Source organism: Odocoileus virginianus, chromosome 6 (genome assembly GCF_023699985.2).
Source record: "Odocoileus virginianus isolate 20LAN1187 ecotype Illinois chromosome 6, Ovbor_1.2, whole genome shotgun sequence".
In the NCBI taxonomy this organism is placed as follows: domain Eukaryota; kingdom Metazoa; phylum Chordata; class Mammalia; order Artiodactyla; family Cervidae; genus Odocoileus; species Odocoileus virginianus.
The window spans coordinates 70,118,134-70,144,120 of NC_069679.1; the positions used below are offsets into that span (position 1 = coordinate 70,118,134).

The following is a 25,987-nucleotide window of genomic DNA, read 5'->3' on the forward strand; positions in this document are numbered from 1 at the left end:
CACTTTCTCTGCAATTTGTTGGTAGTGTTGCTTTGTTGGCATTATTTGCCAGGTGTGGTTAATCAGACTTTGTTTGATCTAGGCAGCCTTTTAAATGTATAAGCCACTGTTTCATCTTGTTTGAACATCTTGTCTAAGTAAATGAGGCAGTTCTGCTATCTAAGGTGCAAAGTTTGTTTTCTGCTTTACAAGGTGTGAAAAATTCCCACAAAGAATGTTTTTTTTTTCTTGAAAGGCTTTTGGTGTAAATGGAATTGAATGACTAAAATTCAGTTCTTTAGATTAATTTGCTGAAGGTTATTATTTTCCAATTTAGGTAGTATTTGAAAGTTCTGAACTACTTTTGTGTATAAAATTAAGTTTTCTAATTCATCATTAGAATTGTAACATTCTCTTTTGCTGTGATAAATGCTTGTTTATTTGTAACCCTGTGACGTGATGGATGGTAACCAAATTTAACTGTGGTAATCATTTCACAATATGTACATATATCGAATTATTACATTGTACACCTTAAACTAATACAATGAAAAAGTGAGAAAATGAAGGTGTTAGTTGCTCAGTTGTGTCCAGCTCTTTGCAACCCCATGGACTGTAGCCTGCCAGGCTCTTCTGTCCATGGAATTCTCCAGGCAAGAATACTGGCGTGGGTAGCCATTCCCTTCTCCAGGGGATCTTACCAACCCAGGGATTGAACTTGGGTCTCCTGCATTGCAGGAGGATTCTTTACCATCTGAGCCACCAGGGAAGCTCCAAACTAATACAGTATTGCATGTCAGTTATGTTTGGGTAAAACTGGGGACACACACACACACTAACTCCGCTGACCTGCCTCCCTCTCTACAATGAACAGATCACAAAGCTTCATAGGCATTAATACCATCATAAGTTAAAAACAGTAGTCACTTAATTTCAGCTGCCTGATAGAATAACAGGTCCTCCAAGTTTCATTTGAATGCTCGCTTTTCTGTATTTAAAAGCAAATGTCCACAACACAACAGTGACTTTGAATGACATGCTATGTGCTAATAGCTAGCACAGTTACAGGATGAGGAGATTCAGTGGTCATCTCTGTAATCATTTGATAATTGATCCCACACAAGTTCATGGATGCCAGAACGATGTTAAAGTAGGCCTCTGGCTCCCTGGCTTTATAAAGGATGAGGCCAGAGCTAGAAGACAGCCGTTGACTGGGCAGTAAAGCCAATTCATCTCCTATGGCTCTTGGGGAAAATTTCCAGCAGCCTCTAGAGTTTAAGTGTTTCTCTGTATGTTCGATATTTAAAATGTGTTAACCACATTTTTGTTTACTAAAATACCATGTGCACATCAGCCGTTCCTGTCTTTATTCTCCCCCTGATTTCTTCTATTCTGCCTTTTCTTTGCCCATTGGAAACTTATTCATTGTTCTTGCCATTGACTTGGCCTTTGACCTACATGTTCTTTTGCCATCCTTGGATTTGTTCTTACCAGCATTTTGGTTTATGTTACTGCTGTCTTTATATCCTCCCCCTGTCCCCATGATTTAAGTTGTAAACTTTTTGAAAAGAAAGTCTGTATTTGTACTTAACTATTGTGAAAGTGTGGTTAACGAGACCTGTGTGAATAGTTTGGTAACTACTGCTGTCTCCTTTTTCCCAGATCTGGAATAAGTAGCCATCTTTAAAATGCATAACATGTGAGCAGGCATTTTTGAGAGATCTTCACATGTGTGCTGAAAAGTGACTGAATATAACACTGTGGGGGAATGTGTGTGTGTAGATGTATGTATCTCTATTTTGATGTTTCTCATCTGTACATTGTGGATCATTTGTCTGCATCCCTCTTATCCTGGATGTCTTTCTTAGTTCCAGAGAGCCTTCCCATGTACTTCTCTCCATCATTTTCATATTTTCTTCTTGATTTTAATTTTTAGAAGCACCTCTTTGCCAGCATGATGTACCTGCTGTTGTGTATATTTACAATGAATTTGAAAAATATTATCCAAAAGTAATCTTGGTCATATGGTTCTCATACCCCAGTTCACCTCCTTTCTAAAGAAAGTTGGGTAAATCCTCACCTTTATCAGTTTATACTTCATTTTATATCATGGGAGCAATATCCTTTTAATTTTGAGTAATTTTATTGTGAGGTCATAGAAGATTAGTTTATTGGTGAATGCTCCCCAGTTCTGTGGCATGTTTGCGTTGACTGTCCCTGTTTGCAGTCAAGTTGCCCCTCCAGTGCTCACACCATCGTTTTTTCCTGTTGACCACCTGATATGGTGACTCTGAAGCTGCCCTTTTTATTCTTAGATGAAGCTTATGTTCCCTTCATTACACACCCCCCCCTCCACACCCATCCCATGTTGCAGTGAAGAGACTGTTTGGTTTCACATGAAGTCAGTAAAAGGAGACAAAAGTGATACATTCTTAACTTTGTCAGAAGGCTAAAAGTTCCTATTTTGGAGGTTGGCTTTCAGGGATGTAAGTATAGTCTAAAATTTTTCTAAATTGACATTTGCATGGCTTGCTTAAATATCACTTAAGCTCACTGTAGCACTGTTTACAATAGCCAAGACATGGAAGCAACCTAAGTGTCTGTTGACAGATGAACAGATAAAGAAGATGTAGTACATAGATACAGTGGAGGATTACTCAGCCGTAAGAGAGTGAAATCATGCCATTTGCAGCAACTTGGATGAACCTAGAGATTATCATACTGAGTGAAGTCAGGCAGAAAAAGGCAAATACTGTATGATGTTTATATGTAGAATCTAAAAAAAAGTGAACAGACATACAAAACAGAAATAGACCCACAGACATAGAAGAAAATCTTATTTTTTTAGTTTTGAGATTAACATATACACCCTGTGTGTGCTCAGTCGCTTTAGTCATGTCCAACTCTTTGTGACCCTATGGACTGTAGCCCGCCAGGCTCCTCTGTCCATGGGGATTCTCCAGGCAAGAATACTGGAGTGCGTTGCCAGGCCCCCTCCTCCGGGGGATCTTCCTGACCCAGGGATAGAACCTGTGTATCCTGCGACTCCTGCATTGCAGGTAGATTCTTTACCACTTAGCCACCAGAGAAGCCCAGCAATATACACCCTGCTATATATAAAATACGTGGAGGAGGAAATACCATAAACAAACATGGTATTCTGGGGTCAGGGACAGGTAAATGTGACTCACCTTTTATCTGAAAGTTTTTAAGGTGTGTTCATAGGGCATTTAAAGGTGGGAAAATGACTCCCCTTCAAGTTTATTAAGCAACAAAACATTGTTTAATTTCATTTTAGGTTATACACTTTTATTATAAATTTCCATAATAGGCTCAGCCTCATAGTAGGGGCCTAATATATTCTTCTTAAATGAATATCTAATGACTATTAACTGTCAACTTGTTACTTGTTTTAAGTTATATTTAGTGGTACAAGGGCTTCCAAATAGATTCCATCGTTTGATCCTCGTGTAATCCTATGGGTTAGGTGGGAGACGAGTTTTCTTCGTTTTACAGGAACTTAGTAGAATTGCTTCAGTTCAGTTCAGTCGCTTAGTCGTGTCCGACTCTTTGCGACCTCATGAATCACAGCACGCCAGGCCTCCCTGTCCATCACCAGCTCCCGGAGTTTACTCAAACTCATGCCTATTGAGTCGATGATGCCATCCAGCCATCTCATCCTCTGTCGTTCCCTTCTCCTCCTGCCCCCAACCCCTCCCAGCATCAGGGTCTTTTTCAATAAGTCAGCTCTTTGCATGGTGGCCAAGGTACTGGAGTTTCAGCTTCAGCATCAGTCCTTTCAATGAACACCCAGGACTGATCTCCTTTAGGATGGACTTACATGTCACTAAAAGATGACTCCAGGGTTTGACTTTAGGACTTTCACTCCTAATTCCATGCCTTTTATTCAGTGCTCTGTTATTTTCCTATGTTTATCTGGAAATATTTCAGTGCTTCGTATTATAATAGTTACTCATTTATTCAGCAGAGTTTTATTGAGGGCACAGTTTTAAGTTCTAGGCCTGTGTGGCTGAATCTAAAGATTTCTACTGTCAAGGAAGACTGTCAGTAAATAAGTTGATGAGGTAATTATTGTTCCTGTAATAATGATTAGCACATAGTAGGTGCTCAATAAATGTTTATGGAATGAATGAGTGAGCAGAGTGATCAAAAGGAAATAAATGAGTGTTGCATTGTATATGGGTAGATTGATGAAGGAAAGTCTTTCTGGGATGTGACATCCAAGCCAGGGAAAGAGCATTTCAGATAAAAAGACCAACACAGGCAAAGACCCTGAGGCAGCAGAGAGCTTGTTTTTTTTTTTTTTTTTTTTAATTAATTAATAATTTATTTTATTCTTGGTTGCACTGGGTCTTTGTTGCTGCTCACGGGCTTTCTCTGGTTGTGGCAGGCGGGGGCTACTCTTCATTGAGGTTCGCAGGCTTCTCATTCCAGTGGCTTCCTTGTTGCAGATCACAGGCTTGGGGTGCGTGGACTTCAGTAGCTGTGGCACACAGGCCCAGTAGTTGTGGTGCTTGGGCTTAGTTGCTCTGCGGTATATGAAATCTTCCCAGACCGTGGATGGAACCCATGTCCCCTGCATTGGCAGGGAGATTCTTATCCATTGCACTGCCAGGATAGTCCAAGCTTGGCTTATTTACGAGGATGCCAAAGATGGCCACATGAAATCAAAGAGAAAGGGATCAATTACATAGGGCTTGGTAGACCATGGTGAGAAATTTGAGTTTCATTGTAGTGTCGGGAGACAGCTTTCCATGTGTCTCGTGTTTCTGCACTGTCTACCCTTGTTCTGGATGGCCTTTTCAAGGATAATTTGTATGGTCATCAGCCTTCGAAGATAGAGAGTGTCTCTCTCCAGAGCCGTAATCAAGCACACTGTTGTCTAGTGTAGTAAAGACACCGTCACCTTCTAGGGAAAAGGTCAGATGGACTTACTGCCCATTGTTAAAGACTTTCGTTCATTAAACTCTGGGTTCCTCTCCTGTTAAACAACCCACTACTGTGCAGGTGTCATCTGGACTTCTTTGTGTTAGTTACCTCGTGGGAAGCTGATCCCCAAAATGCTGAAATTCTGGCTATTTCCGTTGCTCTGGGTAATGAAGTCCTGTCTCTGACCCAGGTGTCTCCTGTCTTCCGCCAGCGTCTGTACAAACTGTGGCAGGCTAACTTGTTAACTTGAAATTAGGGCAAAATATTAAACCCTTCACATTTCTAAGCATCTCAGAACATGAAAAGTCCTGGGGGATTTTCAGTGGAGGAATCAAATATAGTTCAAGTTTTTAAAAAGTCAATGTGACCACTGTGGAAAGTAATCATGGGTAGAAAGATGAATGAGGAATCTGGGACAACTGTCTTGAGAGAACAGTGGCTGAGACCAGTGTGGTGACTGTGGAGGTAGGGAGGACCGAGGAATTCTAGGTGGTCTTCAGGAGGTGGAATTTATAGGTCTTGACAGAATGGATATGGGATGTGAAAGAAGGGGGTGGAGAATAAATTCCAGGTTTTTGCTTTGGGGAAAAAAAACTGAGATGGAGAAGCTTCATGATGATAATAAACCTGTAAAAGGACTTATTTCTCTTGTCATCACCCCGTTAGCCTTTTTTCCAGTCATTTTATTTGTTTGACTCTGTATAAAAGTTTCATGCTTAGAGTTACAGGGAAAGGAAGAATAAGAACTTGTTTTTACAACTTAGGATCAAGGAACTACTGGTATGTACTTTTCTGGGAAGAACATTTTTCTTATGTCTTCACCAATTGTCCAGTTTGTTAAAAAATTCAAGTCCTGTAGTCTCTCAATAAGTGGGTTGTCTCAGTAACAAGAAATTAGGTTAGCTTGGGAGGATTTATTTTCCAAATAGGCATATTGATTTTTACCCAAAATTCATTGTCTGCGAGTTTACAGTGAAACTCTTTAATGGGTTTCAAGATTTTCTCTTTTTGATGTTAAAGTAACACAGTTTTTTCTTATGTATTTTGGGCTTTTCTCTTTTAATTCTCAAGGATAATGACGGCTCACCTTGTGATCACATAAACTTAATACAATAGGATGGAAGAAACAAGTGCCTGTGGATTAATTTACTCCGTTTGTCATTCTCACTGAAAAATTCCTTGGGATAACTTCTTGTCTCTTTAATGTCAGATGTGGATTTCAGTAGCACCTGATTGCTTTTCATAAAGAAACTTAAAAAAAGCCTTGGCCCTAAAGAGTTCTTTTAAATGCCTTTCCTTTTCATCTAGTGGGATTTATTTTCCTGTGTGTGTTTCTCACATGCTTATTGTAGTTACAAGATGATTTTGCATTTCTTAACCTTTTTGTATGGTGCACAGTTTTAAGCTGCAACATAGAACTTGACTGAGTTTTGAACTATCTTTGTACCATCCACCACATGTCCTCCTGGCCTTCCCTGCTGGCTCAGCTGGTGAGGAATCCGCCTGCATTGCTGGAGACCTGGGTACAGTCCCTGAGTTGGGAAGCTCCCTTGGAGGAGAGAACGGCTACCCACTCCAGTTTTCTGGCCTGGAGAATTCCATGGACTGTATGTATAGTCCATGGGGTTGCAAAGAGTTGGACATGATTGAGTGACTGAACAACAACAATTTATACTCTACAGTGGAAAAACTTGCTACAGTTTAAAGATAAACTTAGGAAACGTGAACTAAAATCACAAAATCATTAGTGATGATAATAAGACTTCTCCAGGAAGTGTGACTTGTTATTAAAGACCTCAGTAGACTCTGGCAATGCAGTTACATTGTAGTTATTTCTGACTTTTTGAGAAGATAAATACAGTATCTTTTCTTTGTTTTCTTTTTATGGAGACCCATCTTTTGAGGTTTTTACTACTTTTAACTCTCCCCCTCTCCCCCACCCTTTGCCATGCTGACCCCAGGTAGTAGAGTGGTATTTAAGCTTCCCAGGATGTCTTTGTCCTTCCTTTTGGAATAGTATTATTCTCCTTTCCTATCCCGTGATATAAATTCTTTAAAAGGGCTTGATGTTTTATCACTGGTTTGACGTTTCATGCCATGCACTAAGTCATGTACAGTTGCACCATATTTAGGCTGTGGTTGGAATTTCATGAATAGATTGTTGGTCTTCTCTCGTCCTCTGATTTCAGAGCAAAACAAAACGTCAGTTAGCAGTGAGATTTTACCGGGGCCCTCTGAGGGCAGGTTTTGTTAAGTGACTGAGCTGAACCAGCATTTGTAAGCCTATGGAATGTGATGGAAGCTCTTCCCTACAGGATTGTACTCTCTGGCAGTTGAAGTCTCAAGTCTGGTCCAGATTTATGCCTCTGCCCTCTGTCCTTGCCTTGAGGAAGATTTTTAACACCTCTGGTTTTAGGCCCCTGTTTCTCCTATGCCCTGAAAACCATTTTGGCGATGGTTCAGAGGCACAGAAGGAAGGAGTCTTACCCTCAGAATCATTAACTACGTTTCTCCTGCCCGTGTTCTTTTGTCTGAGGGATAGTAGAGGGTTCAGTCAAAAGCATTCAGGTCAGACCTGGCTTTGCATTTGAGCCCTTGTTTGTTCGTTGTGTGACCACAGGAAACATGCTTAGCGTTTTTACGCCTCAGAACTCAAATGTAAAATTGAGGCTGTGCTAAACCACTGTGCTTTGTGGTTTGGTGAAGCACCGTGGTGCCTGTCAAGAAACTTGTGCTCTGCGTTGCAAGTTCACACGAAGCACTGGAGCCGGGTCAGTACTCGAAGCGGCTGTGTGGGACCTCTAGGATCCCACCCTCCTGCCTCCTCTGGAGGGGACCGCTATCCAGAATTTTATGTTCAGCACTCCCTTGCTTTGAAAAATAAGTATATCTGTACACAATGTAGTAGTCCCCCCTTATCTGAAGTTTCTCTTCTTATGGTTCTAGTTATCTCTGATTGGCTGTGCTCTGAAAATATTAAATGGAAAATTCCAGAAATAAATATTAAATGGAAAATTCCATTACATGGAAAAGTTCATCAGTTTTAAATTGTACACCGTTTTGAGTAACGTGATGAGATCTGGCTCCATCCTGGGCCATCCCGCCCTGGATGTGAACCATCCCTTTGTCCAGCATATCCCTGTCTGTTAAAGTCACCTTGTAGTCATCGCAGTCATGAGATTGACACTTGTGAAATTGCAGTGCTCCTGTTAAAGGGTCCCTTATTTTACTTGATAATGGTCTCCAAAGATCAGGAATAGTGATGCTGGCAATTTCGATGTGCCAGAGATGAAGGACTTGCTTTAAGTAAAAAGGTGAAAGTTCTTGATGAAATAAGGAAAGAAAGATGAATTGAAGATCTGTGGCAATCCCATGTCAGGCATTTGCTTACTTCGAGTCTCTGTGTCATATTTTGATAATTCTCAAAATATTTCAAGGCTTCCACCAGCAAAAGGATTATGGTTCCCTGAAGACTCAGATGATGGTTAGCATTTTTTAGCAATATTTTAAAATTAATCTATGGTAATACGTGTTTTTTTTTAGATCTAATGCTACTGGACACTTAATAGACAACAGTATAGTATAGATATAACTTGTATATGCACTAGGAAACCAAAATGTATTTGACTCCTTTACTGAGATACTCAATTTATTGCAGTGATCTGGAGCTGAATCTGCAGTATCTCCGAGATGTATCTGTGTAGGGGTCAGTACTATCCATGGTTTCAGGCAGCTAGTGGGGGATATGGAATGTGTCCCTCGAGAATAGAAAGGGACTACTGTGTGTTTTTAGCTTTGCCTGTTTGGGCTCTGTGAAAATGTTGTCTCTGAAGAGTGCTTTATCACTGCCAGTGAGTGTAGAACTCTTGGATCTCCACCCGCCTTTGCTGATGGGCATGGAGTTGGGGTTATAGTTGTTGTTTTTTTTTTGGTGGTGTCTGGCTGGTGTAGGGTGATTTTTATCTATGATTTTTTTCCCTTTTTTGTCTATCCTAGGCTTCCCTCTTACTGGTCCTTTAGAGCAAGGCTTCTGATAGTGGGTCAGAGGTAGGAACAGTGTGTGACATCCCTGGAGGATGAATCCAGTAGGGAAATAGAAATTGATAGGAACCAGATATACCACTTTATAGGAAGGGAAAGGGGAAAACCAGGACAAATCTTGCAGTATTGGATTGGAATTCAGGGTGTCTGTATGAACTCATGGTTTTCAGTAGACATGGATATAGAAAGAAATGAAGAAGTAAGTGTGTGTGCATTTAAGTGTGTGTTTTCATTCACTTAGAGACCTTGGAATAGTGACAATACAATTGCAGTATGCACACCCGGATCTTGGTTTCTAAATACCATTTTCCCCCACTAAAATGGTTGAAATTATCGGACTGGAAAAAAAATCACTTTTTGGTAACTATCATCAAATAATTAATTTGGCCAAGAATTTTCAATGGGCATCAATCAAGTATTGGGTAAAAGTTTGATGAGAATTAAGATATATAGTCTGAAAATATCACTTCACAAAATACTTATTAATTACAAAGAGGAAAAGAGTCACTTTACAGTGGGGAAATCTGGCAGATAGCACCCTAATTAAGTAATTTATGTTTGCACTCCCAGTCAGGGGGGAAAAATTGGAAATAGCATACCACCGGGTAGGGTACAACAAGAAGAGAGGACTGTTCTGTGGTATTCCTGCTGAAAAGTCATAATTTGAAAGTCATCATCAAGAAGTTAGCAGACAAACCCAAAGGAAGGGACATGCTACAAAACTGGCCTGACATCCTCAAAATTGTTGAGGTCGTGAAAGTCAAGGATAGTGTGAGGAATTCTCGATTGAAATAGAGTATCGAGCTTTGAAAAGTCAGTGCAGCGAGACATCCTGGATTGGATCCTTTTACTAAAATGGATGCTATGGGGTAATTGGAGAAAGTCAAGGCTGGTCTGTGGATTAGGTGACTGTACTGTGGATTTGATGACTGTAACTGTTAATTTCTGGGTCTTGGTGGCCGTAATTATTGCAGTTTTGGAGGAGAATGTCCTTGTTTATAGAAGTGACTCACCAAACTCTGTAGGGGTGATAGAACATGATGTTCGCGGTTAACTCTCAAGTGAGCTTCCCTGGTGGTTCAGACTGTAAAGCGTCTGCCTGCAATGCAGGAGACCCGGGTTCAATCCCCAGGTCAGGAAGATCCCCTGGAGAAGGAAATGGCAACCAGCTCCATAACTCTTGCCTGGAAGATCCCATGAACGGAGAAGCCTGGTGGGCTACAGTCCATGGGGTCGCCAAGAGTTCGACATGACTGAGTGGCTTCACTTTCTCAAATGGTTTGGGGAAATTAAGTTATTCTAGTTGTGCAGCGTTTTAAAAAATGTTTCTGGTAGGTTAGCCTGAGGTTATTAAAGAGAACAAAGAAGACCCCTCCTGTGAGCTGGCGTTTTCAAAACTGTTGGCTTATCAAGCCAGTCACACGTAAGGCTGAAGAGATTTCCTTTCTCCTGTGTCTTGTCTGGCAACTGCACTTCCTCTGCGGCTTCCTGTCGTAGCTCGCTTTGTCTTTTGGTATTCCGGTTTTAAAATATTCACCATCATCTCCTTACTATGTTCTTTTCCCAGTTCATTCTTTACTTCCCTTCACCTGTGTTTTGCTTTTGTGACAAAAAGCAAAACACTCCTTTCCAGGCAAAGTGTGATTTACAGAAACATTGCACTTTACTGTGCTACAATTCAGTGATAATGCTGTATTTAATTTCAACTTATTTTCTGTACTGTTCGTTTCCCCTCAGTTCTCTGGTGAGCTGTTTAAGCTTTTTGCTTCTTCTTCTTCTTTTTTTTTTTAACCATTCTGCCTCTGCCTTAGTGCCGATCATGTTCATGTTCAGACTTTTAGTAAAATGTATTGGGCTGGTTGATTGCTGTCTTAGAATTTAAGTATTCAGAAAGTATAAGCAGGTTTAGGGGAAACTGACAAATTCATTGCTGTACTGATCCACAATCTAGCCATGTTATGACTGTGTGTGTCAATGGTTAGCCCCCAGAGGTTTAGGATAAAGGCCCTAGTCTGAAAATTTGTGTGGTTCTAGATAGGAGTAGGATGGTGTGGGGGAGAGGGTTTATTGTCAGAGCAGCCTTTTAGCTCAGAGAACATTCCATGTAGGTTATCTATTTGATAGAATCTGCCCTTCCTCCTTAGTAGGAAGAATCACAGTGTAAGGCCTTGAATTGTGCACACCCCCCTACCCCACCCCTTGCTTTCTTTGGTGGAACTAAACCCTTCATAGGGCTTGTTTTCCTTAGATAGGTTGGAGGACAAGCTTCTCTTCATCAGTTACACTAATTTTCATATTTCTCAGAATGATCGAGGAAAAAAGCTTTTAAAACCCAGAGTGGTAGTTACATTGCACTTAGAACACTCCCACACATACAGGCTTTTCTTCAGCATTTTTTTTTTCCCTTGCTGCTTTTACAGTGTAGGTGGCCTTCTCTGGATTGCTTTTGACAGGAAATTGAGCAACCTTTCTTTTTTGGAACAGAATATGTTTTACTGCTAAGAGAGAGAAAAAAAGGAAATGTTTATGTTTTGAAATTTAATTATGAATTTTTGTTTGAAGACCGATTTAAATCTAGAAAAATGAAAGGAGGGCTTAAATTTCAGATTGTGCACTAATATTTCTGAACCTTCCTATTCAGTTTTGGATTTTCCTTTCTTCCTTTCCTGGAGAAAGAAAGGAATACCCCCAAATTACTTTGCTTCATAAAGCCGGAGCCATGGATGGATATTAAGAAGTTTATCACCGCTGTTCTGTTTTTGTCTGAAGCTGTCTTCCTTGCTGGTCTTTTTGTGGTGGAGGTGTGATGGGCTCTACATTGAGTTAACAGGCATCTTGAGTCTAGACTGTGTTTTAGCCCTACCTTTGGGAAAGCATGTCATTCAGCAAAGCTTCCTAATCATTTGGCTTGTTCTCAGATGCTTAGGGCTGGATGGGGAGCTCCAGATTGGAACCCTGCCTCTGGCACACATTCTGCCTGGACCCCTGAACCTTCTGGTGCTTTGAGATAGGAATACCAGTTCACCCACCAGCTATCCAGGTGCTTGTTGCCTGGGGTGATTTGGGTGAATTTGATTGAGTAGTTCCTTGATAACACTGGGGATTCAGGGGAAGAATCAGACTGTAATTAGAATATATGGAAATGTTGTCCAGTTGGAATGCAGTAATTCTGGTGAAATCTTCCTAAGTGTGTTTGGAAATCACATCCTTTCACTTGAGTTTGAAGTTGGCATGTTTGTTCATGTAGCTAAGTAGGTTATAAGTGTCAGGTATGTTTTGTTTATGTAATTAGCTGGTTATAGCTTATTAAGATGAAAAAAACAGAGTACATATTTCAGATATTTCAGGCTTCCTTTCCCATTCTGTAGGTAACAATTTGTAGGGCAGGCACATAAAAAGTGCAAGTTTTATTATCTGGGGTGTATGGTACTCAGAATATTCTTTATAGGTTCTTTTTCCAACAGTCTTTGTCTGGTGTTTATACCAATGGTTATGGTAGGGTAGGAAGGACAGGTTGCAGGGTCTTCTGGAACTCTGTTCTGCTGTGTTATGTAAGATCATAGTGCCGGAACATGGTAGGTACTCAGCGACTGTTGTTTTGAATGCAGTTAACGTAAGTCCTGAAGTCCCTTTATATTTGGCTGAATGAGTGATGGGAATCCAAGGTGACAGGTTGGAAAGAGGAACTTACCACCTTGTCTTCAACAGGGATTGGAAATATCTGTGAGTGAAATTAAGTTTTGATTCTTCTTACTCTTCTAGTCTTCTACTTTATATGTTTAGGAACAGAGTTTGGAAATTAACCCAATTTGAAATGGTGTTCACGTCCCCAAACATTAAAAAACGGATTTCTTAGAAGCTCTTTTGGACATGTATAGTCTGACTTATTTTAATATTTTAGAAATAGGTACATGTACTGGGGCTTCCCTGGTGGCTCAGGCTGTAAACAATATGCCTGTAATGTAAGAGATGTGGGTTCGATTCTTGGGTCGGGAAGATCACCTGGAGAAGGGAATGGCTACCCACCCTAGTATTCCTGCCTGGAGAATTCCATGGACAGAGGAGCCTTGTGGGCTACAATCCATGGAGTTGCAAAGAGTCAAACACAACTGAGTGATTAACACTTTTTGCTTTTTTCACTGTGGGTGTTAATGTTGGGCATCTTAAAAGTGCTGCATTCAATGTGCCAGCATATTTGGAAAACTCAGCAGTAGCCACAGGACTGGAAAAGGTCAGTTTTCATTCCAATCCCAAAGAAAGGCAATGCCAAAGAATGTTCAAACTACCACACAATTGTACTCACCTCATATGCTTGGAAAGGAATGCTCAAAATTCTTCAAGCTAGGCTTTAACAGTATGTGAACTGAGAATTCCCAGACGTTCAACCTGGATTTAGAAAGAGCAGAAGAACCAGAGATCAAATTCCCAACATCCATTGGATCATAAAAAAAGCAAGAGAATTCCAGAAAAACATCAACTTCTGCTTCGTTGACTACCCTAAAGCCTTTGACTGTGTGGATCACAACAAACTGTGGAAAATTCTTTAAGAGATGAGAATACTAGACCACCATACCTGCCTCCTGACAAACCTGTATGAAGGTCAGGAACCAACAATTAGAACCGGACATGGAACAATAGACTGGTTCCAAATTGAGGAAGGAGAATGTCAAGGCTGTATATTGTCACTGTGCTTATTTAGCTTCTATTGCAGAGTACATCTTGCGAAATGCTGGGCTGGATGAATCACAAGCTAGAATCAAGATTGCAGGGAGAAATATCAATAACCTCCGATATGCAGATGACACCACCCTTGTGGCAGAAAGAAAAGAGGCACTAAAGAGCTTCTTGATGAAAGAAGCTTGATGAAAGAGGAGAGTGAAAAAGCTGTCTTGAAACTCAGCGTTAAAAAAATGAAGATCGTGGCATCTGGTCCCATCACTTCATGGCAAATAGATGGGCAAATAATGGAAACAGTGACAGACTTTATTTTCTTGGGCTCCAAAATCACTGCAGATGGTAACTACAGCCATGAAATTAAAAGATGCTTACTCCTTGGAAGAAAAGCTATGACCAACCTACACAGCATATGAAAAAGCACAGACATTACTTTGCCGACAAAGGTTCATCTAGTCAAAGCTATGGTTTTTCCAGTAGTCATGTATAAATGTGAGAGTTGGACCATAAAGAAGGCTAAGCACTGAAGTTTTGATGCTTTTGAACTGTGGTGTTGGAGAAGACTGTTGAGAATCTCTTGGGCTGCAAAGATATCCAACCAGTCGATCCTGAAGGAAATCAACCCTGAATATTCATTAGAAGGACTGATGATGAAACTGAAAGGCCAGTATTTTGGCCACCTGATGGGAAGAGCTTAATCATCAGAAAAGATCGTGATGCTGGGAAAGAATGCAGGCATGAGCTACAGTCCATGGGGCCGCAAAGAGTCAGACATGACTGAGCAACAGCAATGTATGTCTGATGCCTGGAAATGTCTTACGATTTTAGTAGAGTTTATATATAACTTACATGAAATGACCAGTGAGAGGATTGTGGGATTTCTAAATCATCAGAGTATTTGGTTGCTTTGGAACAGGTTTCTCTATCTCATCACTGTTGGGCTGCTTAAGTGTACTGTCCTGAACCTTGTAGATTGTTTAGCAGCATCCCTGGCTTCTGCCGATTAAATCCAATCATGTGTATCCCCTTCCTCTGCTGTGACAACCAAAAAAACCTTCAGACATTGCAGGATGTCCCTCCGGGTTTGGAACTGCCCCCTGCAGAGAAGCACTGGTTTGGAACAGTGCTTCCCACAGGCACGTCTATCACCAGCTACATCAAAATCACCTTGTGGGGGGCACTTCTCACTCATAGTTTCCTGGGGTTCTCCCCAGACTCCCTGATCAGATTATGTGGGGTGAGGTCCTGGATTGGCAATCTATGTAGAGGTTGAACAGTCAGGTTTAAGAATTTCTTATGTAAAATGACACAAAGGAACTTACTTACAATACAGAAAGAAAACAGAGACTCTCAGAAAATGAATTTATGGTTGCTGGGTTGGGGGTGGGGGATGGGATGGTCATGTACCAACTGCTGTATTTAAAATGGATAACCAACAAGGACCTATTGTATAGCACATGGAACTCTGCTCAGTGTTCATGTGGCAGCGTGGACAGGAGGGGAGAATGGGTACATGTGTATGTATGGCTGAGTCCCTTCACTGTTCTCCTGAAACTATCACGTTGTTAATCGATTATACCCCAATTTTGTGGTATATAAATGTAAATTTTATATTATACAATATAAAAAGTTCAAGAAAAAAGAATGTTGTGTAAATAGAAGTGGCTATTGGTTGGCTTAAATTTAGATGTCTGTTGACTACATATAAGAGATTACAAAGTAAAGAGGATCAGTATAGGATTTCACAGTTATGACTTGATTGGCACCTCTGACTTCCCCCTTTATTTCTATTTTCAAAATTTGAGAATAATCTGATCACACTAAAGTTCATAATTATTTTATTCTAGGTTTGTGAGAATACCTCAAGTTGGACTTGGAAGGAAGATTTACCATGACTTTGAAGTGGAATCAGGTGAGTTGGGAGATTAGTTACAAAGGATCATTGAACTCAGTGTTTATTGTTAGAAAACCTGCCACGTACAGCAAAATTTTGATTTGGTAAATGTCGATTCTATATCTTTCCTCACTGGTATTTCCTCCTTTGTTGTTCAATAGCTGAGAGGCAGAAACAGGGAAGACAGGCGGCTCTTGTGCAGTTTTTAGTCATTGATTTCTGAATTCAACATTTTTGTCATTATAGAGTAAATTATCTTTCTGGCAACTTAGTAGTATTTTTGTTACATGACTATTTTCATTCCACCAGCATTTCAGAACATCTGTGTTTCTTAAATTTTGTTGGGAGGTTGAATCCTAACCTGTGTTCTAAATAAGAATCGTGTTAATCCTGATGCATTAATGTATAATTTAGAACACCAAGCTCCTGAAAGATTGAGAGATGGCTGGATGATCTTTTGGATTGACATTTGCTATTGATTCAGAGTGATTGCATTTGGTTACTGCTGGATAGAGACCCAGTTCTGTCCTGGGCTTATCCCAACGTTTAGTGGATATTTCTCTTAACACTTTATTCACTTATTAAGGGACATTCTCATTGAACAAAGTAACAGTTTAATTTGATAGAAAGAGACTTTTCTATAGGCTGAAGTGCTGTAATATGCTAAGCTCCTAAATTCAGATAAAACAAGTGATTTGATGTTAGGTAGGTTGCTTTGGTTTTGTTACTTTGTACTTAACCTTCCTCTTAGCCAGATGCTGAAGCAGAGTGTGGAATTTTTTTGTCTGCTGCTTTGTCATAGCAGATTGCCTAAGGAGCCGGTCTTCTGGAGTCCTGCATTCTGTGAAGGGCGGTCAAGGTTATCTGAGCATCTCACCTCTGCAAACCTTTGTGCAAAGCTGAGGGCTTCTTTTCAGATGCCCGCTGGGTAATTGGAGCACTGATTTCAAAGTGGCTTGCTATTTCTGACCTTCCTCGAATTTCAGTAAGAGAAAGTGGAAAATGATTATCTCTGAAAATGTTTTTCAAGTACATTAGGACACTTTCCTATTAGCATTGATTTGACCATTCCCAGAATCATTCTTTAAGAAGTGGGAATCCAAGAAAGATTTTTAGATCTCTGATTTTTAACTGTTTGAAGAGCTCGAGCTTTTTTTTTTTTTTTAAATCAGTAACACAACTGAAAAACTGCTTTTGAGAATGTAGCTCTTTGGAACCATCAAAAACTGCTGAATGGTGAAGCAAACAGCCTGCAGGGTTGCTCCACATAGGGAGCCGTGGCTCATGTACTTTGCAAAGGACAAAAAAAATCAGTGCATGTTGTTGAGGGCCCTCTGGTTCTCGCCTCAATCTTGGAAGTTGTTTTTCAAGATTTACTTTTTTCCCCTCCTCAGTACCTGTATACTATTGAAATGTGCACCTTCAGGGCACTCCCTGTATGTCTTAAAGTATTTTAAACACTCTTAAATAAGGATCAATTCCTGGTTGGTACACCTGAATATGACAGTTAGTGAAAGTGTTAAGTTTGAGAGTTACTATGAGGCTAAACTTGTGTAGCTTTTATGGTGGAGCAGCCATACCCTGTCTTTTTTTTTTTTTTTCAGTTGAATTTTTAATGGTGGTAATATCTGATGATGCTGGTATAGGACATCTGTTAAGTGAGGTGGGAGAATCTTCGCTTATGCGTTCATACACGCTGGAGCTACTCAGACAGCGGAGGGGAAGGAGCCATAATGGAACAGTTCTCCAGACCTGCTGGTGGCCTGACTGTGGCTTTCTAAATCCGTATTCCTTTCTTAACTTCTAGTCAAGGAATATCCGAAACCATTCCCTTCCTGCAAGATAAAAATCCAAAAAGACAAAAAATACCCAAGAAAACCCAAACTCGCAATACCTTGTATTTTATATGTGGTTCTGTGTGTATCTTGGAGAAGGAAAATGGCAACTCACTCCAGTATTCTTGCCTGGAGAATCCCATGGACAGAGGAGCCTACCAGGCTCATATCTCACTCATAGGTGAGTGAGATATTGCTTAAATTTTTTTCCCTTTGTTGCAGTGTGGTTATTGGATGCTAGGTTTCTGCTTTTCATGAGAGAGTAGCTAAGGAAGTTTTTTTAAAAATGATTGTATTTCTTTATTTTTGACTGTGTTGGGTCTTCGTTGTTGCATGGGCTTTTCTCTCGCAGTGAGCAGGGGCTGCTCTCTAGTTGCGGTGCATGGGCTTCTCATTGCAGTGGCTTCTTAGGTTGTGGAGCAGGGGCTCTAGGGTGCCTGGGCTTCAGTAGTTGCTGCACGTGGGGCTCAGTGGTTCCCGGTGGTTCCTGGGCTCTAGAGCACACGCTCGATAGTTGTGGCGCACAGGCCCAGTTGCTCCGTGGCATGTGGGATCCTCCCATATCAGAGATCAGACTTGTGTCTCCTGCATTGGCAGGCAGATTCTTGACCACTGAGCCACCAGGGAAGCCCCTGAGAAAATTTTATAAAGCTCTCCACTTTTTTTTTTTCTTCAAAATAAAAAAGAATAACACTGGTCACATTTACTTAGACTAATAGCTTGTGGATGTAATACACAAAACTAAAGACATCCATTTTGTTGTTTTATGGGAAGTGCCAACCATTTAGTAAGTGTAAAAAGGAAAGAAAAAAAAAGTGTATTCTCCTAGACTTCCTTAGTGTTATGTGGAGTGGTAGCAAGAAATGCTACATTGGTCATCAGGATGATACTGTTGATAGCAGACTCACAAATGAGTTAAAAAATGGAAGCTTGGAAAACATTTTGTCCCTGACTGTCCATCCTGTAGATCCCCGTCTTATCCACTGATGCACCCTCTTTTCTCATTATTTCAACAAATTATGTCTACCTTAAAATGTGAGTTAACTGCTCTTCATATCCAGTACCATTTCCTCTTTAAACATAGCCCAGTGACAGATAGTAGATTAACTAATAACAGGAGTTTGAATATATTACTGCAAAGAAGAGCTCAAATATTTACCTTGAGTAGACTTGTTAGATTCTGAGGCTCATCCTGAATTGGAGTTTCACAGTGGGATTGAGGGTACAGAAGGGAATCAATGTTTTCAAATATATACTAGCTTAAATTTTATTTTATTTTTTAAATCTTTATCTTTTTCTGAATTTTTACTTTATTTTGGAGTATGTGCATGCATGCTTATCACTTTAGTCGTGTCTAGCTCTTTGTGACCTCATGGACTCACTCATGTGCCCACCAGGCTCACCTGTCCATGAGATTCTCTAGGCAGGGATACTGGAGTGGGTTTCCCTGCCCTCAGTCCCAAACTCCTAATTGACCTGCCCCCCATCCCGCTCCCTTTCAGTGACCATAGGTTTGTTTTCTAAGTCATTGAGTTTGCTTCTGTTTTGTAAATAAGGCATTTGTATCATTTTTTAGATTTTTTCAGATAAATACTAGCTGAAATTTTATTACCTAAAAGTGAAAGTTGCTTAGTTGTGTCCAACTCTGTGACCCCATGGACTATATAGCCTATGAAATTCTCCAGACCAGAATACTGGAGTGGGAAGCCTTTCCCTTCTCCAGGGGAATCTTCCCAACCCAGGGATCAAACCCAGGTCTCCCGCATTGCAGGCGGATTCTTTTACCAGCTGAGCCACCAGAGAAGCCCATTAGCTAAAAGCTGAGTATAATATAACATGAAGGTAATGAAAATTTAGAGTTGCATAAGAATGAGTGCAGAGTTTTCCTTTTATCTTTGGCCGTGACTAATTTGACTTGAATTTTGTATGCCCGGGGATCACTTCAACATTATTTCATTATGCTAATTTGTTATTTAAAGGCTTTTTCTTTGTTCTTAAAAAAGAAAACATTTTAACAGCCTGTAGAACTGTCGTGTGACCCCTTCACATTTGCTAATCCTAGCATCACCTTTTTCTTTTCAGTAAGAAAAAGTTTTCCCTGAATTCTTTTTTTTTCCCACTGAATTCTTGACCTTTATCTTCTTTAGAACCTAAGAATACAGTTTCCACATCTAATAGAGCATTGCCTCTTCTGAATTCATTCTAGGATGAATAGAACACATGGGAACAGGAATTAAGTTATCTTTGGAGGTGTGTCTTATTTCTTAGTACCTGCTCACATTCTGGAGGCCCTGGATTTGTATGGATTCGATTCTTTACGATGATACCATGTTACCCACTTTCTTGACTGTCTAATAAATTAAAATGTGCTAATAAAGTAGATTTGAGCTTCTTACATAAGGAATCAGAATAGAGAAGCAAGAACATGAACTGTGTATGAGTGTGAGTGGAGATCAAGGAGGGAAATGTGCAGAGCTCTGCTCTGTCCCCGCCTCCCCTTCCAGCCTTGAAAACCTGGGTAGGTGAGAGCATTCTTGAACACCTGGCTTCCTGGAGCGGATCACAGGATGGAATGGGAGGTGAAACTTGGGGAGAGCTTGCACCGGCCATTTCTTCATGATACACTGATGTTTCTCAAAGGGCTTTGGAAACTCTTAGGTGGTAGAGTCTTAATTTAAAACCTGGGCTTTGTTTAATGTTTGTCAGGGAATCCTGGCATGCTGCAGTCCATCAGGTCGCAGAGTCGGACAGGACTGAGTGACTGAACTGAAAAATCTTTTAGATATGAAAGGAAATTGTAAATGTCTTACCAGTGTTTGAGTGGCTTTTGTCAAAATCCCATAAAAGCCAAATTCAGATCATATCGTAGGTGAAGTCTTAGGTGTAGCGATATCCAGTGATGCTGTGCTTTGGGCGTTTGGTACTCCTCCTGGGAGGAGGATTTTATTCTATCTTTTTGAAAATGGCTTTTAAGCATTGAAGGCTTGAAGAACTGCCATGTTCTGTGCAGTTCACATCTGCACAGAACATGCTAGAGTTTCTAGCGAGTCTGTGAGAGGTTTGGGTGTACAGTCCTTCCAAATAGCATCAGCGTTTTCAGAGCAGGGGATGTTTCTCAAACTGTTGTTTGTCTCTGCACATGGCTAGCTCTGTGTTCTTACCGTAATGGTTTCCTTAATGAAAATGGACTGATCAGTGCTCTGGAGGAGTCTTCAGCAGGTAAATAATGAATGGTTGCTCAAAAACTAATAGACTTTGATTTTTTTTTTATGGAGTCATTAAAAAAAAAAATCTAACTCAGTTCAGTGACTGACTGCTTTCTGCTACCGACTGATGTTTTTCTCCCCAGTCAATTGGAAAATAAATGGTTTGAGAAATGGATCAGGTAACATTTGATGGGTATAGGGACCTCTGGGCTTGTTCTGACCTTAAAGCTTTTGTGGTTACAAGCAGTAGGATATTTATTCTACTACTATTGTCATTTGCTTTCTCTCTGAATTTATTAGTGGCAAAGTTAATTAAGTGTATACCTATTCAATGCCTAATATATAGAGAGAGTTTTTTGCTTAGTGTTGACCAGGAAAAAAATACACAAAAAAAGAAATGCTGCTTGTTTTTCTGGAGGGGGAGATAAGATATAATTAAAAATTGTCATACTAAACAATCAAATGTAATTAGGCCTTTGGTGAAAGTGGACATAAAATGCATTTAGGTGTCAGCAGAGGGAGAATTAAATCCACAGAGGTGGCATCATTAGAACTGGGCACTGTGAGACCTTCCCATCCATCCATCCACCATCTGTCAATACATCTACCAAAAGAGTAACATTTGTTTTTTCAAATAATCAAAGTAATTCATATTTAGTGTATAAAATATGGATGTTTGTAAAAGGTCCAGATGTCAAAGTAAAAATCCAGTTCCCACCAACTCACCCAGCTGCTTCCACCCAGAGACAGCTATACCTGCAAGCATTTTGACTTTTTATTTGTGAGATTTTTCAAACATTTACAAAAATTGTACCCATCAATCTAGCTTCAACAAGTACAGGGATCTTACTTTTCTTGTTCCATTTATCTTCTTCCTGTTTTTATGGTTTAAAAACTTTTTTGTGTATGTGTGTTTGAAAGCACAGGCTGAATAATATATCATTCAACCTATAAATATATCACTAAGTATTTTTTAACAGAAAATGACTTTAAAATGAGTCACTATATCATTTCCCTTAATGAATGAATGATTATGATTTAACATTATTTACTTCTAGTTTGTCCTGGAGTCCATGTTCACCTTCCTCCTTTGTCTCAAAATTGTCATTTTACAGTTTGTTGGAATCAGGATCCAAGCCTGATGAACTCATTTGAGCATCTGTCACTTTAAACACTTTCTTAATCTGTAACATTTTCCCTTCTCTCCTTCTTGTTCGTGTAATTTATTGTAGAAGAAACTGGGTCATTTGCTTTTTAGGATTGCTAGCATTTTAAGAATTTTCTTTCATTTTTGTCCTGTGTGACTGTATGTTTTAAAAGCAAAGTTGGATCATGTTTTGCATGCTGTTTTTAACAATAATATAAGTAGGACATTTTGTTACTTTTTATTCTATGATTATTTTTTCTTTTCTGTTAAATCTTATGGCATTAAAATAACTAAAAATGAGAAAGATGCACTTGATTGTATTTAAAGTAAATCTTACTTTGATTATATGTAGTTTTACAACAAATTGGTTATTTCTCTTTTTCCTTCCCCTCCCCCCTTTCTTCCTGCCTCCATCCTTTCTCGCTTTAGCAACAGTTACAGATAGATATAACATTGGCAAGGTGGTTCCCTAAATTTAGAGCCATTTTATTTTCCCTGAGGAATAGAAATGCATGTTTGTATAAATGAGAGCCTGGCTGATGGTTCACTGACAGGATCGCAAATAAAGGAAGTAAATGGTGCCCATGCAAAGCCCTGATTTTTTGGAGAGTCCCTACCAGGTGGGGGACCCTCTTTGTTATTGTTAGTGTAAGCTGACCTTTATTAAAAGTTAGGTTTGCATTCTCAGGTTAATATTCGTCACTGGTGGGAAAGGATTCTTAGTGATTAAAAGGGAGCATGACTTTTCTTTTAGTGACGTTAACATAATTTTGTCATTTCTATATTAGGTCCTTTTTCAGTTACTGTTAAAAGTTTTTAGGCTGGAAAAAGAATATGTATACAGGCTCCCACCAGTAATAACGTGTTATACCAGTTGAAGCTTCATGTGGCCATTAAGTTGACAGAGTCTTCTCTTCTTCATCAGATAAAACCCCAACTTCATTTATTTATTTATTTTTAAAACCCCAGCTTCATTTATGATGTTTTGGTTGCTCCTGGTAATTTATCTTCTTTTATATTTGATTAGATTTTAATTTAGCAGTGTTTGCAGAGATATCTGCAACACAGATATTGTGCCTTATCTGTAATCCTGCTATTTGATAACCCAATAGCATCCTTGCAAGGTGTTTTTTAAAATTAACTTTTTAATAAAAGTAATAAATGAGTTTATAAGATTTACTCCCTGCCTCCTCTTGCTGGTTTTCCAGAGGCAAACACTTTGTTGATTTGGTATTTATAATATAAATGTATTTTGTGTTTTAAAACTTCACATTAATGTGTTTCGGGGATCTGTCTGTACTGGTTGAAATAAATCTAGTTCATCATTTTAAACTGCTGCTTATGTTATGTAGACTAATCATGGAAATATACCATAATTTTTCTGCTCATTTTCCTACTGCTGATCTAGATTGTTTCTAGTAGTTTCTGATTACAAATAAGGCTGCAAAGAATATCCTTGTCCTTGGCACTGCATACGTGGGCATACGTTTCTCTAGGCAGTTGTCAGGTCATGGGGTATTGTAATAGATACTCCCAAATTGTTTACTGCCAGAGTGGCTCCCATCAGTAGAGAGGGTTTAATCTAAATATGTGTTCTTTAATTTCACATCTTTATCTAGAGAAATGGATGGGGCAGGGGCTAAATTTGACGAGCTGACTTAGAAATAAGTAGACCTCATTAACTTCTAAATTCGGTTACGAAGTTTTAAGGCTAGTTTTATTTATTGGACTCTCTTGTTGCCAGATGGGAATTTATACATATGGAATTCCGCAGTTAAATAATGACAGGTAAATTGTCATAATGGCTGCTGAGCTTTTGTACAGAACCAACAGCTCGTTTTGGAATCTGCATTGAGGGCTGTCTTCAGTGCCTCTGAGGATGGATGGCCCCTTCCGTTTACTGCTCCCCCCTGTTCAACTGCTAAGGAGTGTGTTGAATGTTCAGGGTAACACCTACCTCGTTATGGACTCTGCAGGAATGCATAATTAAATGATAGCCATTGCTGCCACAGGAAGACAGACCATTCTTTGTCCTGTGGTTTCCCTTGAAGGACTTTTTAGAGGACACTCTTCAAAGTAAAGAATGTTCTATGCGCTTTCCTTTCCTTTGTCTGGCATGACAGGGAAGATAGATACAGTTCCTTTATTCCTTTGCTCTCTTAAGAAAAGAATATAGTCATTCTTGTATCAGGTGGTTATGTTCAGGAGCTCGGATTTTTTTAAGTCAGTTTTAATATTATCGTTGTTGTTTAGTCACTAAGTCGTGTCTGACTCTTTGCGACCCCATGGGCTATATAGCCTGCCAGACTCATGGGATTTCCCAGGCAAGAATACTGGAGCAGGTTTTCATTTCTTTCCTGCTCCAGGGGATCTTCCTGACTCAGGGATTGAACTCAGAGCTCCTACACTGGCAGGCCGATTCTTTACCACTGAGCCACCTGGGAAGCCCGTCTTAGCATCACACCCCCTCTTTCTCCACAGTAGTTACCATGCATGTTCTTTCTAAAGTCTCATAAAGCCCTGTAACCAGAGGTCCCTTCAGGATGCTGAGCCTCTTTCTCTTCATCTATCAAATGGGCTCCTAAGCCACGCACCTCGAAGGGTTATAGCGTGTTCGGTGCCAGCGCAGTGCCTCCGAGGAAGTGAGCTGTCCCAATCACGTGGTCCGCCCTTGGCCTGAAACACCGAGGAAAGCGAGCCTCGGAGTGTGAAGTGACATGCACTCTCCCCTTCAGTTTGTCTTAATGACTAAGATAATCTCTGCCGCACATCACGTCACACCGTGTCTCTGCTGCTTGAGAAAGTACAGTGGTAGCTCCTACGCACATCTTTCTTCTTGCCTGGCATTTCCTTTTCTACTCTCCACCTGTCAGGCGGCTTTCCCTCCTCTGAAACGTGTTCAAGTTCCTTTACTGAAGGAGGCTGTTCCGGCTCACCTGACAGATGGATATTATCTCATGTCCTCATCCCCTGAGATGTGTCTTTCACTGTGGACTTTTGAGCTCATTTGAAGGTTTCTTGGAAAACTCTTCTCTCTCCCCATATTATTTAGAAAGCACCTGTACTGTAAAATGCTGGTTATTTAGGGGGAAATAACTGCTTTAGAAGACAGCTATATTTGTTAGCAGCACAATGTTATTTCTGTGTTTTGAAAGGGCACATTTCAATGGAAAGAGATAAGCTCTCAATGTGCATTATAGCATGCTTTTATCATGTCGCTGCTACTCACAGACCTCTGTTCTGCCTTTTACACAATCATCTTTCAGCCCAGTCAGTTCGAACTAAGGATTATGTTAAATAAACAAGATGAAACTCTCCTCTGATCAATCATGTATCATTGCCCATGGATAAGTTTGCCTGTGACTTTCCCCCAGTGTTCCCATCTTTTCTTCCGTGCTGTAAAAAGTGGTCAACAAAATAAAAATAAAATAAAAAGATCAAGTAGAAATACGCATCTGTAAGGATAGCTTGCAGATGTTGTATGTGGACTAACCAGTACATAAAAGTGCAGGTGAAAGCCAAGTTAGAAACTTTTCTAGTCTTGAATATGAATGAAGGCACAATTCAGCGAATGTTTCATTGTACAGTATACATATTTTAATATCATTTCAACAAGTTGAATAAATCCTTTTCTCCTTCACTTGAGAACTGTTCATATATGACGCTGGCTCATATGTAGGCCACTCTGGAAATAGGGAGAAAGTAATGTGGGTAAGCTTCTTCTCCCAGTGCACAGACCAAATGGGTCTGTTGATGTGTGAGTTTGTGTGAAAAGACTGCAGTGCCTTAGTTTATATTTGGGGTGTGAAGGAAAAGAGGTATGATAGAATTTGAGATCCAGAAGGAGCCTTAACTGTCATCTGTTCATTTTGTACATTAAAAAATAGGTATTCACAGAGATCAGTGTCTGCCCCAGGTTTTATTGCTTGATGGTGTGGTGTGTAGACTTAAGGCTGTGAGTTGGTGGAAATGGAACAGCACTACTAATGCTTTGGGGACAAAGTCATTAGCATTTCTTTACCCATTCAAGGACCTCAGAATGTTTCCTAAGTCATTTGTCTTTTGTATTTTGAATGTTCGGAAAATCAGATGTTGATGGGGTTGGAGGCTAGGATTGTTTTTCTTTGGACACTCTGTTTTAAAAAAATTTTAAGTCTAGTTGATTTACAGTGTTGTATTAATTTCTTCTGTACAGAAAAGTGATGTTTTTTATGTGTGTATGTTCATATATATATTCTCTTCAATTATGGTTTGTGATAGA

At 39.9% G+C, this 25,987-nt stretch overlaps 1 protein-coding gene across 6 annotated transcripts in view; it reads left to right on the top strand.

The window, feature by feature from the left end:
- SIPA1L1 (signal induced proliferation associated 1 like 1) overlaps positions 1-25,987 on the top strand; it is a 493,843-nt gene that overhangs the window by 187,634 nt on the left and 280,222 nt on the right. For all 6 annotated transcript variants that reach the window (XM_070469567.1, XM_070469568.1, XM_070469569.1 and 3 more), the window contains one exon: positions 15,492-15,556. The gene's annotated coding sequence lies outside the window, so the exon portion shown is untranslated. The remainder of the gene's footprint in view (positions 1-15,491; positions 15,557-25,987) is intronic.